This window comes from Lissotriton helveticus, chromosome 11 (assembly GCF_964261635.1).
Source record: "Lissotriton helveticus chromosome 11, aLisHel1.1, whole genome shotgun sequence".
Lineage (NCBI taxonomy): Eukaryota > Metazoa > Chordata > Amphibia > Caudata > Salamandridae > Lissotriton > Lissotriton helveticus.
The window spans coordinates 138,976,304-138,990,428 of NC_136072.1; positions in this window are offsets into that span (position 1 = coordinate 138,976,304).

Below are 14,125 nucleotides of genomic sequence, written 5' to 3' on the forward strand. Positions count from 1 at the left end.
TTTTCAGAACCAACTAGATTTGACCCATCACATAAGAATGCCTTAAAAAAAGCACTATATGCACTTTATAACTCAGATAGTATTAACAAGGAATCTAAGAAATCTGCAGTCTCTAACTATATGGGTAAGGAGCTGTACAGGTATCCCTTATCACTATATCTCACTTTGCCAATGGCAGATTGGGAAAGAAGCCTCTTATTTCGATTAAGGGCGGGAACCGTAAGATGCCTATTGAGTTTTCCCTTGGGACATTGGCCAAACTTAGAATATATACCATGCCCTTGTGATGGAGTGAGCTCCCAGAATGATTTGCATTTTTTCTTTTTCTGTAAATATTATTTAAAATATGTAAAATGGTTTTTAACTCCGTTTTAAAAAAAAAAAATAGACCCCTTTCTCTGGGGGAATCTTATCAGATGCTACTTTCCTTGGACACTAAAGAAATAGTTTTCCGCACCAGCACTTTCTTGAGACTTGTTGTTCAAGCCCGTAAAATGATGGATAATCCTTGATTTTCTGCTGTATATTGATTCTCATAACTGTCTGACGTCTACTTTACAAAGTTTGTATACAGATTTTAGATTGTATAAATGTGACATGCTTTCATGAATTCTTGGAATGCGAATAAAGATTTTGAATTGAATTGATTGCATGGTTAATTAAAACCATTGCAACTTTAAACCAGTAAAAAATCCATTATTTGTTGATTTATACACAGTTAAAAAAATCACTTGTGCAAAATAGCAAAAGTGCTTATTTTCAGATCAAGAATTAGTTATCTTATAAACACTTTAAAAACAATCATTTATACAGCTAGAGCAAAAGTGCATGGTTGAAGATCAAGAATGCGGTTCATAGGTCAATGAGATCAGTATTAAACAACCAGTGGATAACAAATATTTTGAATACCAGCAGGCCTGTAAATCTATCCCAGCTCTATGATGAAAAGAAGACTGGATTTAAAATTGTTTTTTATATGAACAAGAGAGGTTAATAAAAGAGATAAAATAATTCTTCCCATACATATTTCAAGTCTAACCTGACTTCAGTTCTCAATAAGTTCATGTAAAGTACTCATCAGGGCATGGTCCCAGCTGCAATGCTGATCCCTTGAACATGGAGCTCTTTTCCTCAGCCCCTCCTAGTCTTCCGGCTTGTCCTCAGGATGTGTTTCTGTGAAATTATTTCTTTACAATTATGTTCAAATATCCACAAAATGGCAGTTTAGCTGTTAGTCCCTTTGACAAAGCATGAACAAGAAGCTGTTTCTCCCACCCCGCTGGGTCTTCCATAATATCCTAAGGATGTATTTCTATGAATTAGTCTCTTTCCAACTGCGATCAGATATCTTACAAAGTGGCTGTTTAACTTTAAATCCTCTTTGGCTAAACATGTCATGAACACCTTCCTGCAAGTGCAAATGCCTTTGTGATTAAAAAGAGGGCATAATAGTGCTCTGGGAACGCTCAAGAGGTCTTTTCATATGCATAATAGATGAGGGATATCTTCTCTCGCTCCCTGCGCAATTCAGTAAACCCTGTGCTTGGATAGGGCTCAGGTGCTGCTTTGGTGTAGCTGTGAAGACCAAACCTGTCAGTGTTGCTTTGTCCTTTAACAAGGAGACTCATTTGTTTTCATGTCCACCTGGCGCCTCCGACAATCCCTGTAGGCCTAATTGCTCAATTGATTTGTGGAGATAGACCCTTGCTGGACAATTTTCTCTGGTTGTCAGTTCAGCCCATAAATGAGCATTCAATGGGCCCGATTCACAGAACTAACTTAAGACAAAATCCTAAACTTACTTCTTTTGGTATTCACAGAAGTTAGGATTTTGTCTTAAGTTTGTCTTAAGACAGACTTAAGACAGACTTAAGACAAAATCCTAACTTAAGTCTGTCTTAAGACAAACTTAGGACAAAATCCTAACTTCTGTGAATGCCAAAAGTAGTAAGTTTAGGATTTTGTCTTAAGTTAGTTCTGTGAATCGGGCCCAATGTTCCTGGCAGCCGACCTTTAATCTTGTGCCACCAATTCATGTATGCACCTCTGCGAGCCAGCCCCTGTTGATGCATGCCAAACTCTAGTCTTATTTGAGGTGATGATGTATACCTAGTAAGAACAAAAATCATTCTAAATGCACCAGCTAGTATCCCATCCAAAGTAGCCTTGTCTCTCCCCCTGATTGACTCACTCAATAAGGTATTGTTGGGATGAGTTTTGCCTGCATCACTTAAAGTAGTGAAGTAAAGCTAGAACTGATGGCTTTGTTCTTTAGATATTTTAGTGCCAATGATAATGCATTTCCTCTCCCCTTCAGACGATCTTTCTGAGTAGAAAATGGTCCCTTGCTATCTAATGTCACATCTTGGCATTTATAGTCTCCAGCAATTGTTTGGCCAGATACAAATGAGATATGCCTTCTTAATTTCTTTGGTTCAAGATCATGATCTTAGACTTGTCTAAATTGATTCTCAGGCCATTTTCATCTGAGTAGGCTTGAGTGGTAACTAGCAGATGCTCAAGGCCTACACGAATATGTCTTATGAGTACTAAGTCATTGGCATATAGTAAGTTTGAAAGAATAATGCCTCCTATCTTCAGGCCATGAGAATTACACCTATCTAACCGTGATGTCAAGTCCACCAAATAGAGGTTAAACAGATTTGGAACAAAGACATTATTCAGTTTGTGCCACAATTTATACCTGTCAATATGTTCAAAAACGGATCTTTAATCTGTAAAACAGAGATAGAGGGGTAACTTGGCAGCTTTCGTGGCATCGATTAGTAAGGAAAGGGTTAGAATGTTAGTAGGAGTGTTGCAGAAACCTGTCTGTTTAAGAAGGATGACTGCATTTTTGCTGATCCAAGATGTTAGCTCCTCTAAGATAAGCACAGCAAAATATTTATCATCATTATCAATAAGTGCTACCAATCTATATGTGTGCATTGTTCTTGTCACTGTGTTTGTAGATTGGTGAGATGATTGAACCCCTCCACAAAGCTGGGATTACCTTTTCTCGCACAATTTCCTGGAATACCAGCTCCAGAGCTTCTGCCTAGCAAGACTGTCCTATTTTGAATAAGGCAGGGGATATGCCATTAAAGATTAAAGCCTAGTGCCCCCTCCTGTTTTTCTTTGGATATCCTCCTCTTGATTAGCCAAGCCGGGATGTCGATTGTAGATGTTACACGGGTGCTTTGTGAATCGTGAGTTGATACATCTTCAACTGCTCCTACACTGTTGTTCATTTTTGGATTGATGTTCAAACATTCCCACATCAACGTCATCCGGGCCTCCTCCATTAAGTGTGAGCTGACGCAAACAGTGGGAGTTTGGAACATGTTGATCGTGTGCCAGAAATGTTCACTATTATTACTCTTCACATCATAGAGAAGCTTGGCCCAGAGCGTTTTTAAGGACCAGATTCTTTTTCCAGTCCACCTTTTATTGTCTCAGCTTCCTTTGCAAGTTAACATCCGATGCATGTAAATGGAGCTTCTGTAGTGTTTTATTTATTGATTTCTTGAAAAACCTACTTTGCACAGTCTGAGCATTGGTAGGTCTCTCCTGACAAGGCACTTCCTGTGTCATAGATCTAAGCTCCACCAAGGTTACATGTACTTCACCTGATGCATTTGTGAGGCTTTCCCAACCAGTAATAGGATTCATACTTGGCGTTTGTTGTTCTTGTAATAGGAATTTTGCTGATGACATCAGATTTTCTGAGTGCCGGTTTTAACATCTAATTCTTTTATTGTTCACTGAATAGAAAAGCAAGGAGCTTCTTGCGGCTCAGTTGGCAATAAAACTCATGCTATAAGCATAATTTGTTGTGGGAGATGATCACCATTGTCCTTCTCTCCTAAGTGGTGGGCAGCTATTTTTGCAAATTAAAAAGGTGACTTACAAAGGCGTAATCTATTGTTGTACTGGCTGTTGCTGTGTGAAATGTTACAGCTGGCAGCAATTGCCGGGGAACCGGAAATTGCCAAAAAGTCATCATCCATGTTATTCCCAGTAGCTGCAAATTAAAGTCCCCCATAATTATGAAGTTAGATGTTTGATCCTCTTCCAGCAGCCTTGCTACCTCACATACCAGTTAGTCGACTCACTTGGCTTTGTCTTCTGGGTGCCTATAGACATATATTATTACCAGCTGCATGTCTTTGGTTTTACTTTTGACTGCCACTCTGACGGCATGTTTCTCATTTGTCGAAGAAGACTTTGAGTTCAGTTCTTTGATGATGTTAATACTTTCTATTGAAGAATATATTGCATGGCCTCTTTTGAGATGGTCACATTTGGCCCCTTTACTGGCATGAAGATGATAAGACATAAAGCCCTGTAGATGGAATGGCTGATCCATCCAGGTTTCCTGTGAGTAAGGCCAAAAGATTTGAGGTAAAGGAGCAGCAGGACGGCTGATGTCTTGTTTCCCAGGCCATTTATAGGTCAAGAGCATAGGCATAGAGTGCCCTTGCAGGTTTGTATATGGTTGCAGCTGTTTATTGCACTTGCAGACCAGGCCCAATCCTGAGTAACTGAGGCTCATGTCGCATTGGGTATGGTCCACTGGAAGTTTATTCTGGCCGTGTGCACAGGGGGTGCGCCCCAGGCACCTTTTATGACAGAATCAGTGTACTTCATGGAGTGGCCATGGTGGGACCCTGAATGTTCTTGGCTTCTGACTTGCAGGGGCTCAGGCAGTCCTAGTTGGGATAGGTCAGAAGCTTAATAACCCAGAATCTAAATTGCTCCTGTTCATTCAGGACCCTCCTAGCTGTGCCCAGCGATGTAATTCAGTGATTTTATTCAATCCATCTACAGATGTGGCTCAAGTATCTGCAGCAACCAAACGATCAAAGCATCATTATTCACCCATAAAAAAACACCATTTGGAAACATACCATCTTTTCAAATTGTAAATCAAAAAATGTGGTGCATGGAATATTGTGTCCTTGTCCGAAGTTATGCATTGGGAAAACCAATCAGGAATTACGGCAACGTATTACCCAAAGTAAGAATTTGGAAAAATGTGATCTCCGCGCATTTGGTAAGCCATTGGATTAAGAGTGGCCTACAATGGACTGTGATATCTGTAATTGAACCAGGCATCCGAGGAGGTGCCCTGGGCAGACAATTGATCCAGAGGGAGGCGTTTTTAATTAGGAAATTCAACTCTGCTGTAGATGGATTGAATGAAATGACTGAATTACAAAAATTTGCACACATACTAAGTAAGATGATATGTTGTCTTGAGGAGACATTCGTCTTTGGACATTTGTTCCATGGTCTGCACTTTGACTACTGTTGGATAACTTGTCTTTAAGATCATGGACTACAATTTGAGCACTTCGAAATAGGAGAAGGTACGAACCCTTGAACTTTCACCCCCAGGATCCTATATGCCAATCTAACACTGGGAAGCACCCTCTGCAACATTTTAATACTAACAAAAAATTGGCAGTGTTAGTGACTTTGAGGTAGTGAGGCGAGTAATGCGAAGAAGATAAAAAGTTTTGCAACTTTGTTTAAATAAACGCCACTAGCTTCACGTCGACCCTGACCCAGAACTAATCTTTTGACCCGGAAGTAAGTCCCTGAAACAATGGGCACAAAACCAATGCCCAGTCCACGTTCAGACACATACAACATTGTGGTCGTTTTTATTTAAACTATGTTTGGCAGCAGAACTTTTTTTAGTGTCTGTATTTATTTATCTTTGCAGTGCTATAGGAAAGTTTGTTGTGGGGATCGTGGCTCAAGTCATAAGAATCTTCAAGTTAGAGGCACTTAATTTTGGATACAAGAGGTAAATATGATGAGGATGGTATGTATGATGAATGGTGCGAGTGATTTACAAGGTGTGTGTTAATATATATATTTTTATTTTTTCCAGCTCATTGTCCTTCTGAGTCCTGAGGAGAGCCCTGTTTAAAATATATTACATTAGGGTTCGAAACGCGCCAACTGTTCATTTTTCAAGTGCTGTTTGACAGAATTGTACCAAGGTGGCTCATAAAATGAAATTAATCAAAGTCAATAAGGGGGGTAATATGGAATGAGCCAAATTGAAACACTGTTTGATTTTTACTCATGCTGTGAGAAGTCATTAAGCGGGTCATTGCACCGCCACGCAAAAGGGCGGGCAGTTGGTTTAATTTGTGTTTTTGCGTTAATGTTTTACACAATCACAGAACCAGAGCTATCTAAAGATCTTTATCATGTGTTTATGTTACATATGGTCAGATTGTCAAATGTTTTTGTTGTTTTGGAGTAAAGAATGTAATGTATGTTTTAATGTTATTGTGTTTCTATGGTGGTGCAATGTAAGGAATAACAAGGTTGTTTCAACCAATGAGTATTACAAAGTTGATAATTTAAAAGAAAAAAAGATATGAAAATACAAGATTAAGTATCAAAAAATAAAATATTTGGTCATATCGAAGGTGTGTGTGTGATCTTGAAGTGAGTGTGAAAAGAGATATCAGTATTGGCATGTGTGCTTTTTTTGTTACTAAATAGGCCCAGCGTTACTGATTATGGGCCAAACCCCCTCTAGTTGCTTAACTTTTAGAAGTGGGCATTTCTGTGTGCTTATGATTCTTTGTGCCCTGCCTGGTTATATATTGAACGTTCGGTTTAGACTGACAGCCAGTCAACCTCAAGAGCCAGTCGGTCCAGGCATGGGAACGGGTGATTGTCCTTCCCCCACCTCTTTCTGGCAGCCCCATGCCACTGCACAGTGTATGCAGCTGTGTGTATTATCTCCTGTTAGATGTATTTCAATTACCTGCATTTCTGGCGGGCCAGCTGATCCTATCGGACTGATTAGATTGGGCAAGCCCAGCCCGTGTTGCATTTGTTTAGGCAGCTGTACCACGTGTCTGTGGGCAGCTGCCTTCACTGGTGGGGGGACTTGTTCTTAGGTAGCATTGCAGGGCATGCCCGGGACAGGTCTCCTATTTAGGAACTTATGCCCCCACCATCCCATCGGAAAAAGGGACCGCCCAATGGTGGCATTAGGATGCGCCCCCCACAGTGGCGGGCGCATCCAGCATTCCTACCACGGAAAGACCGTCCGCCGCGGACCCCCCAGCCATACTAATATGGTGGGGTGTCATTCTGGCACGGATGGCAGGCGGATCGCGGATGGCGGGGGCTAGCGCGGGCCTGGCTGGGGGTGATCCGCCCGCCATCTTAATGGGCCCCTTACTGTCTAGGGAGCAACACCACTGGTAGGACCTTAATCCCAGTGATGGGCATGCAGATGCTGCTGAGCCCGTTCTCTTTGTGAGGAGTACTGTGACGCATGTAAAATTAGTGTAGGAGCGCTGTCATGGGTTTCTGCTGCATTTACATGCCCTAATGTTGGTGGACATCCCGTTTTACTCCCTAACCTGCATTGTCTCCCCTGATGTAATGTTGCATATTGTAGTGGTATTTTGCAGGGACAGTAACATTCATGTAAAATGTGTTTGTACCTTACATGCTGCATATATGTGTCCTGATATGGATGTAGGACGGTTTTTGAGGCCTTCTACTGACCAGAATAATGGGTACTATATGAGGAACTGCAGGATATGTACAGTGATGGTGTAAGGTGATATTTTCATCACATTTTGGTGATACGTGCAGTGTTTACTTTATACATGAATGTGATGTTATGACAATTGCCTAGTGGCAAAGTGATTTATGTGATTATGGTCTTATTGACTGATTACTAACTTCGTTGCGCCAGCGCTTGGGTGTTAATTCACATTGCTGCAAGCGTTTTTAACTTTGCTGCTGTTTTTAAAAATAAATTGTTGTTACTCTTGCCATATTGCACGCTGACTCCCCGGTCCACCGCAGCAATTCATGCTGTTTGTAGTGGAGGGAGGAAAAGCGTCTTGACTTCCTGGTTGCTCCACGCTGGGCGGCCATCTTTGGAGGGTGACGCTCTAGTCTCCCCCTTCCCCCTGACTACATAAGTGCTCAGCGCCTACGCGCACGAATTGACTGATTACTAACTTCGCTGCGCCAGCGCTTGGGTGTTAATTCACATTGCTGCAAGCGTTTTTAACTTTGCTGCTGTTTTTAAAAATAAATTGTTGTTACTCTTGCCATATTGCACGCTGACTCCCCGGTCCACCGCAGCAATTCATGCTGTTTGTAGTGGAGGGAGGAAAAGCGTCTTGATTTCCTGGTTGCTCCACGCTGGGCGGCCATCTTTGGAGGGTGACGCTCTAGTCTCCCTCTTCCCCCTGACTACATAAGTGCTCAGCGCCTACGCGCACGAATTGACTGATTACTAACTTCGTTGCGCCAGCGCTTGGGTGTTAATTCACATTGCTGCAAGCGTTTTTAACTTTGCTGCTGTTTTTAAAAATAAATTGTTGTTACTCTTGCCATATTGCACACTGACTCCCCGGTCCACCGCAGCAATTCATGCTGTTTGTAGTGGAGGGAGGAAAAGCGTCTTGACTTCCTGGTTGCTCCACGCTGGGCGGCCATCTTTGGAGGGTGACGCTCTAGTCTTCCCCTTCCCCCTGACTACATAAGTGCTCAGGGCCTACGCGCACGAATTGACTGATTACTAACTTCGTTGCCCCAGAGCTTGGGTGTTAATTCACATTGCTGCAAGCGTTTTTAACTTTGCTGCTGTTTTTAAAAATAAATTGTTGTTACTCTTGCCATATTGCACGCTGACTCCCCGGTACACCGCAGCAATTCATGCTGTTTGTAGTGGAGGGAGGAAAAGCGTCTTGACTTCCTGGTTGCTCCACACTGGGCGGCCATCTTTGGAGGGTGACGCTCTAGTCTCCCCCTTCCCCCTGACTACATAAGTGCTCAGCGCCTACGCGCACAAATTGACTGATTACTAACTTCGTTGCGCCAGCGCTTGGGTGTTAATTCACATTGCTGCAAGCGTTTTTAACTTTGCTGCTGTTTTTAAAAATAAATTGTTGTTACTCTTGCCATATTGCACGCTGACTCCCCGGTCCACCGCAGCAATTCATGCTGTTTGTAGTGGAGGGAGGAAAAGCGTCTTGACTTCCTGGTTGCTCCACGCTGGGCGGCCATCTTTGGAGGGTGACGCTCTAGTCTCCCCCTTCCCCCTGACTACATAAGTGCTCAGCGCCTACGCGCACGAATGGACTGATTACTAACTTCGTTGCGCCAGCGCTTGGGTGTTAATTCACATTGCTGCAAGCGTTTTTAACTTTACTGCTGTTTTTAAAAATAAATTGTTGTTACTCTTGCCATATTGCACGCTGACTCCCCGGTCCACCGCAGCAATTCATGCTGTTTGTAGTGGAGGGAGGAAAAGCGTCTTGACTTCCTGGTTGCTCCACGCTGGGCGGCCATCTTTGGAGGGTGACGCTCTAGTCTCCCCCTTCCCCCAATCTACTTATTCTCCTGCCCTCTCGCGCAGCGGTGACGCGCAGCGGGAGCGCCATAGACGCGCCGAAGAGGCGCCTAAGAGAAGCCAGTCTGCGTCAGTCCGCGTCCAGACACGCTCAGCCCGGCACTATGGTAGGAAACCGCATTTTATATAGCGCTTCCTCCCTGCACGCCCTGGACCCACCCCCAACCCACTATGCCTACATTCGGTCTCCCCTATAAATACGATGGCCCGATGTAAAACATGTGACTGGGGTTTGTATACCCCTATTATAGGGAAACATTCCTCCATGCATAAGTGGAGGATGTTCCTTCTCAACTGCCGGTCTCTGCCGAAGCATTATACAGAACTGGCCATGCTTATAGAGGAGCGCAAACCTGAAGCCCTCTTTTTAACAGAGACATGGCTTCAGTTAGAGACCGACCCTGCAACAGTATGGGTCACCCCCCAAGGCTATACTCTTAAGCGACTGGATCGCCAGACAGGTAGAGGTGGAGGGCTGGCCATCATCTACAGAGACAACTATAGATGTCGCATCACTCCCTCCAAAACACCAGTCTGCAAGAGCCTACACTTCACTCTCGAATTCTCCCCTACCACCACCTTTTCTGGGATTCTAGCTTATCGACCACCGGGTACTCTTAGTAACTTCGTCACTAATATAACGGATATAGCCGCCAACTTAGTACTCACCTCGGCAAATTTTACCTTGCTGGGTGACCTGAATCTACATTTAGACGATCCGCTTGATTCAGGAGCCAACAGTCTTCGTTCGAACCTCCAGGCTATTGACCTGCTCCAGAAAGGTTTTCACTCGACGCACACCAAGGGACATCTCTTAGATCATATCTATAGTAATCTAGATAACCTTATTGTCGAGGTACCCATACCACTGCCCTGGACCGATCATTTTTTAATACCCTTTGCATGGTCCACAAGCACTCCCCCCATTCTACAAAATCATAATAAACGCTGGGGAAGAAAATGGGTCTCGCTCCCGCTCCCCAAGTGGATACTGGCTCTCAACGAACATCTACCTCCGAAGGTGACTAATCCCTACACAGCCACTGTCAATTTCGACAACTGGATTTCTTGTACCCTTGATCAAGTCCTTCCGAAGGAACCCCTGTACTTGATAAAAAGATCCAAAGTCACCCCCTGGTGCCCCCCTGCCCTCAGAACCATGAAGCAATCTTGTCGCAAACTAGAGAGAGCATGGAGACATGATCACTCACTCCCTAAGAAAGCAGAGTACAGAGCCGCAATAAAGCCCTATAAAAATGAGATAAAATCTGCACAAGCCCAATTTTATGATTCCAAAATTAACCTAGCTGCAAATTCCCCTAAAGAAATTTATAAAATAGCCAAATCTTTAATTTCTCCCTCCCCTGAGCGTCTGTCATCGGATGGCGCACAAAACCGTTGTAATAACCTGGCCATCTACTTCTCCCAGAAGATTAAGACCATTTATTCCTCATTCACCACTGGTAATGACGATATGGAATCCACCATCACAATTGAGCCTGACCTTCCTGTTCCCTGCTCGCTGGACAAATTCCCCCTTCTAGATTCCATCACATTAGACAAAATGATCCCCAAAGTCACCTCGGGATCTCCCAATGACCCAGCACCTCCGCAGACTCTTATCAAGGTCATTGACGCCATTAGCCCGGTCATACTGGATGTTCTTAACGCCTCCATCATCACTAATTCCGTCCCAGCCCCTTGGAAGTGTGCGATGGTCAAGGCCCTACTAAAAAAGCCTACCTTGGACCAGAACAACTTGGCCAAATTCCGCCCAATCTCCTTACTTCCTTGGATGAGCAAACTGCTTGAGAGGCACGTTAACAACATCTTAGTAGATTATTTGGAATCTAATATTCTGCTATGTGCCTCTCAGACAGGGTTCCGCCCTCAGCACAGAACCGAAACTGCCCTTTTAGCAGTGACGGAAGAAACCAGAGCTGTGCTGGACCGGGGAGGAAAAGCAGCCATTATATTACTCGATCTCAGCGCCGTGTTCGACACGGTTAACCATGCCACTTTATTACACCGTTTAAATGGCATGGGCGTGTCGGGCGCGGCCCTGGAATGGCTGTCCTCCTTCCTGGATGAGCGATTCTTCCAGGTGTTTGAGGACGAGGTAGTCTCCCCCAAGCATCCTCTCAGCTGTGGGGTTCCTCAGAGCTCCTCCCTGAGCCCCACACTTTTTAATGTCTACATGCAACCTCTAGCAGAGATAGTCCATCCCTTCGGTGTGCGTATTGTCACCTACGCGGACGATACCCAATTGGTGGTCTCTCTTGACCACACGGAAGGATCGTCCAACACCCTGGGCCCCTGTCTGGAGGCTGTCGCTAAGTGAATGCAACTCTCCTGTCTCAAACTTAATGGAGAGAAGAAGGAGATTATGCTACTGGGTAACCCCCCTCTGACTCCTCTGGCCTCCATCTGGCCCACATGTCTCGGCGTCCCCCCCCCCTAAACATCAGATCAAGAGCCTTGGTATTTGGCTTGATAAAGCGCTAGACTTCTCGGTCCAAGCCGCCAAAACAGCCTCCACGTGTGTTGGGCTAATGAAAATGCTCCGCAAAGTGCTCCCTCTGCTTCCTTTCCAGGCGAGGAGAATCATGGTTCAGGCCCTGATACTCTCCCGCCTGGATTATGGAAATGCTTTATATCTAGGAGCCCCAGCAGCAGTGACCTACAGGCTTCAAGTCACGCAAAACTGTGCCGCCCGACTACTGTTCAACATCCCCCGTTGGCAGTCAGCCAAAAAAGCCCTAAAAGACCTTCATTGGCTTCCAGTGGCTGTTAGAGCACAGTTCAAGGCCATGTGCATTGTGCACAAATCCTTTCACCGAACAGGCCCTGCCATCCTGTTCCCCTTAGTTGTGCCCTACGCCCCCACCAGAGCCCTTCGCTCTGGGTCACTGTATCTAGCGACCACAACTAAAATCAACAAAGCCCGGTGGGGCGGCCGTTCTTCCTCCCACACGGCCGTGAGGCTTTGGAACTCGCTTCCCCTGGCTCTTAGAGAGAATACCAGCCGGATGGCATTCAGAAAAGCCTTGAAAACTCATCTGTATGCAAAAGCGTGTTAACTCTCCCGGTAGCTCGCCACAGTAATCAGTCTAAAGCGCTGCGAGGCCTCCGGGTAGTTTACGCGTTATACAAATATAATTTTTCATTTCATTTCATTTCAAGTATTTTATGTACAATACAAAGGATACTTTTATATAACCTTGTGTGGAGTCTCTTTATGTGGTGTGCCTAGTGTGTCACGGTGTGTGTGTGTTGGATTGTCGAGTCTTCGCAATGGGACATAAAAGAGTGTCTCATCACCTCTTCTCTTGAAGGTATTGAACCAGGGGGTCTTGCATTTTATTTGTGGGCCGATTGTTCCCTTCAGCAGGGTCAGTGACGGTTTGACAGCGTTTCTGCCACACGTCATCAGCACGCAGGGATGTGCGTGTCAGTGACGTCGGACCACTGACTACGCGATGCAGGTCACGACGTGCTGCCATCTTGGTGGCAACTATTGCTATTGGCAACACGCATAGCTTTTATTACCAGATACCATCAGTGCAGCCGTTCCTGTGTGCTGAGTTTGTGTAACGCATTTGGCAATACTGATCAGCACAAGTATGCCGATATCGATCAGCTCACAGTAACCACTGAGCTGAACCTAAGCCACAGCATATCTGCTGTAGCAGCATCAGAGGCTGGTTGTCAGTTGTCAATGGTTTATTTTCAGTTTTGTGTGAGATCCTGGTATAGCCTTTCTAAAGGGTGGTCATCAGCACCTTTCTATGACTTTTATAATCATACATTCCTCACCATTTATTTTTATATAACCAAGTGAGGGATTTTTTATTTTGATTGGTTACTATGGGTATGCTGGTTGCATAAACTGTATTACTGTGCACACGAGCACCCAGTTTTTCTGCTCCTTAACAACATCCTTGGTCTTTGCAGAATCCCCTGAAATAGCTTACAAAAGGATAACTATATTAGTGAGTCAGTCATGTTGAGTTCCTTGAATTCACCTTCACTGTAAGCCTTTGTACCAGCTAAAGGTGAACCTTCAATGAGATGGCAAGACTGAAAAGAATACATTTGTAATTGCATAGATTTCTTTGAAGAAGAGACATTTGCACCAGAAAAAAGACAACATTTTGAATACATTGTGTAGTTCCAGATGGAATCAAAACTTACAATCAGATTGAGATAAGGGCAAACTAGAGGGTAATGGTGATGTTTTTACCCATGCATTGGAGGATCTTGCTGCACAATTCTTCACAGTGGTGTGTGTGGCTGTGGACAGATTAAAATGTTTCCAACGCAAGCAAGGAAAAAACGAAAATGTTGATGAATACAAAGCAGCACTTAAGCATTTGTCCTTAACATGCAGGGTTGGCCCTTTGCAGGAAGAGTTGATTTGGGACCAAATTATTATGCATGCCAGAAATGCCAAAATGCAGTATAAGTTATGGATTAATGGAGAGGATCCTTCAAAGGAGGTTATAGCATTGGTGAAAAAAGATCAACTCACAAGCAGATGTGCGAAGGCTGTAGTAGAAAAAGCTCAGAGTGAGAGTAAATTGGTCAATATTGTTAGAGGTATAAAGAAACCAAAAGAAGTGTGTATACTTCTAGAAAGTTTGGGCAAGGCAATTCTGCTAGCAGTAAGTCAAATGTAAAAATGAACAGTGAAGAGGATGTAAGGAAGTG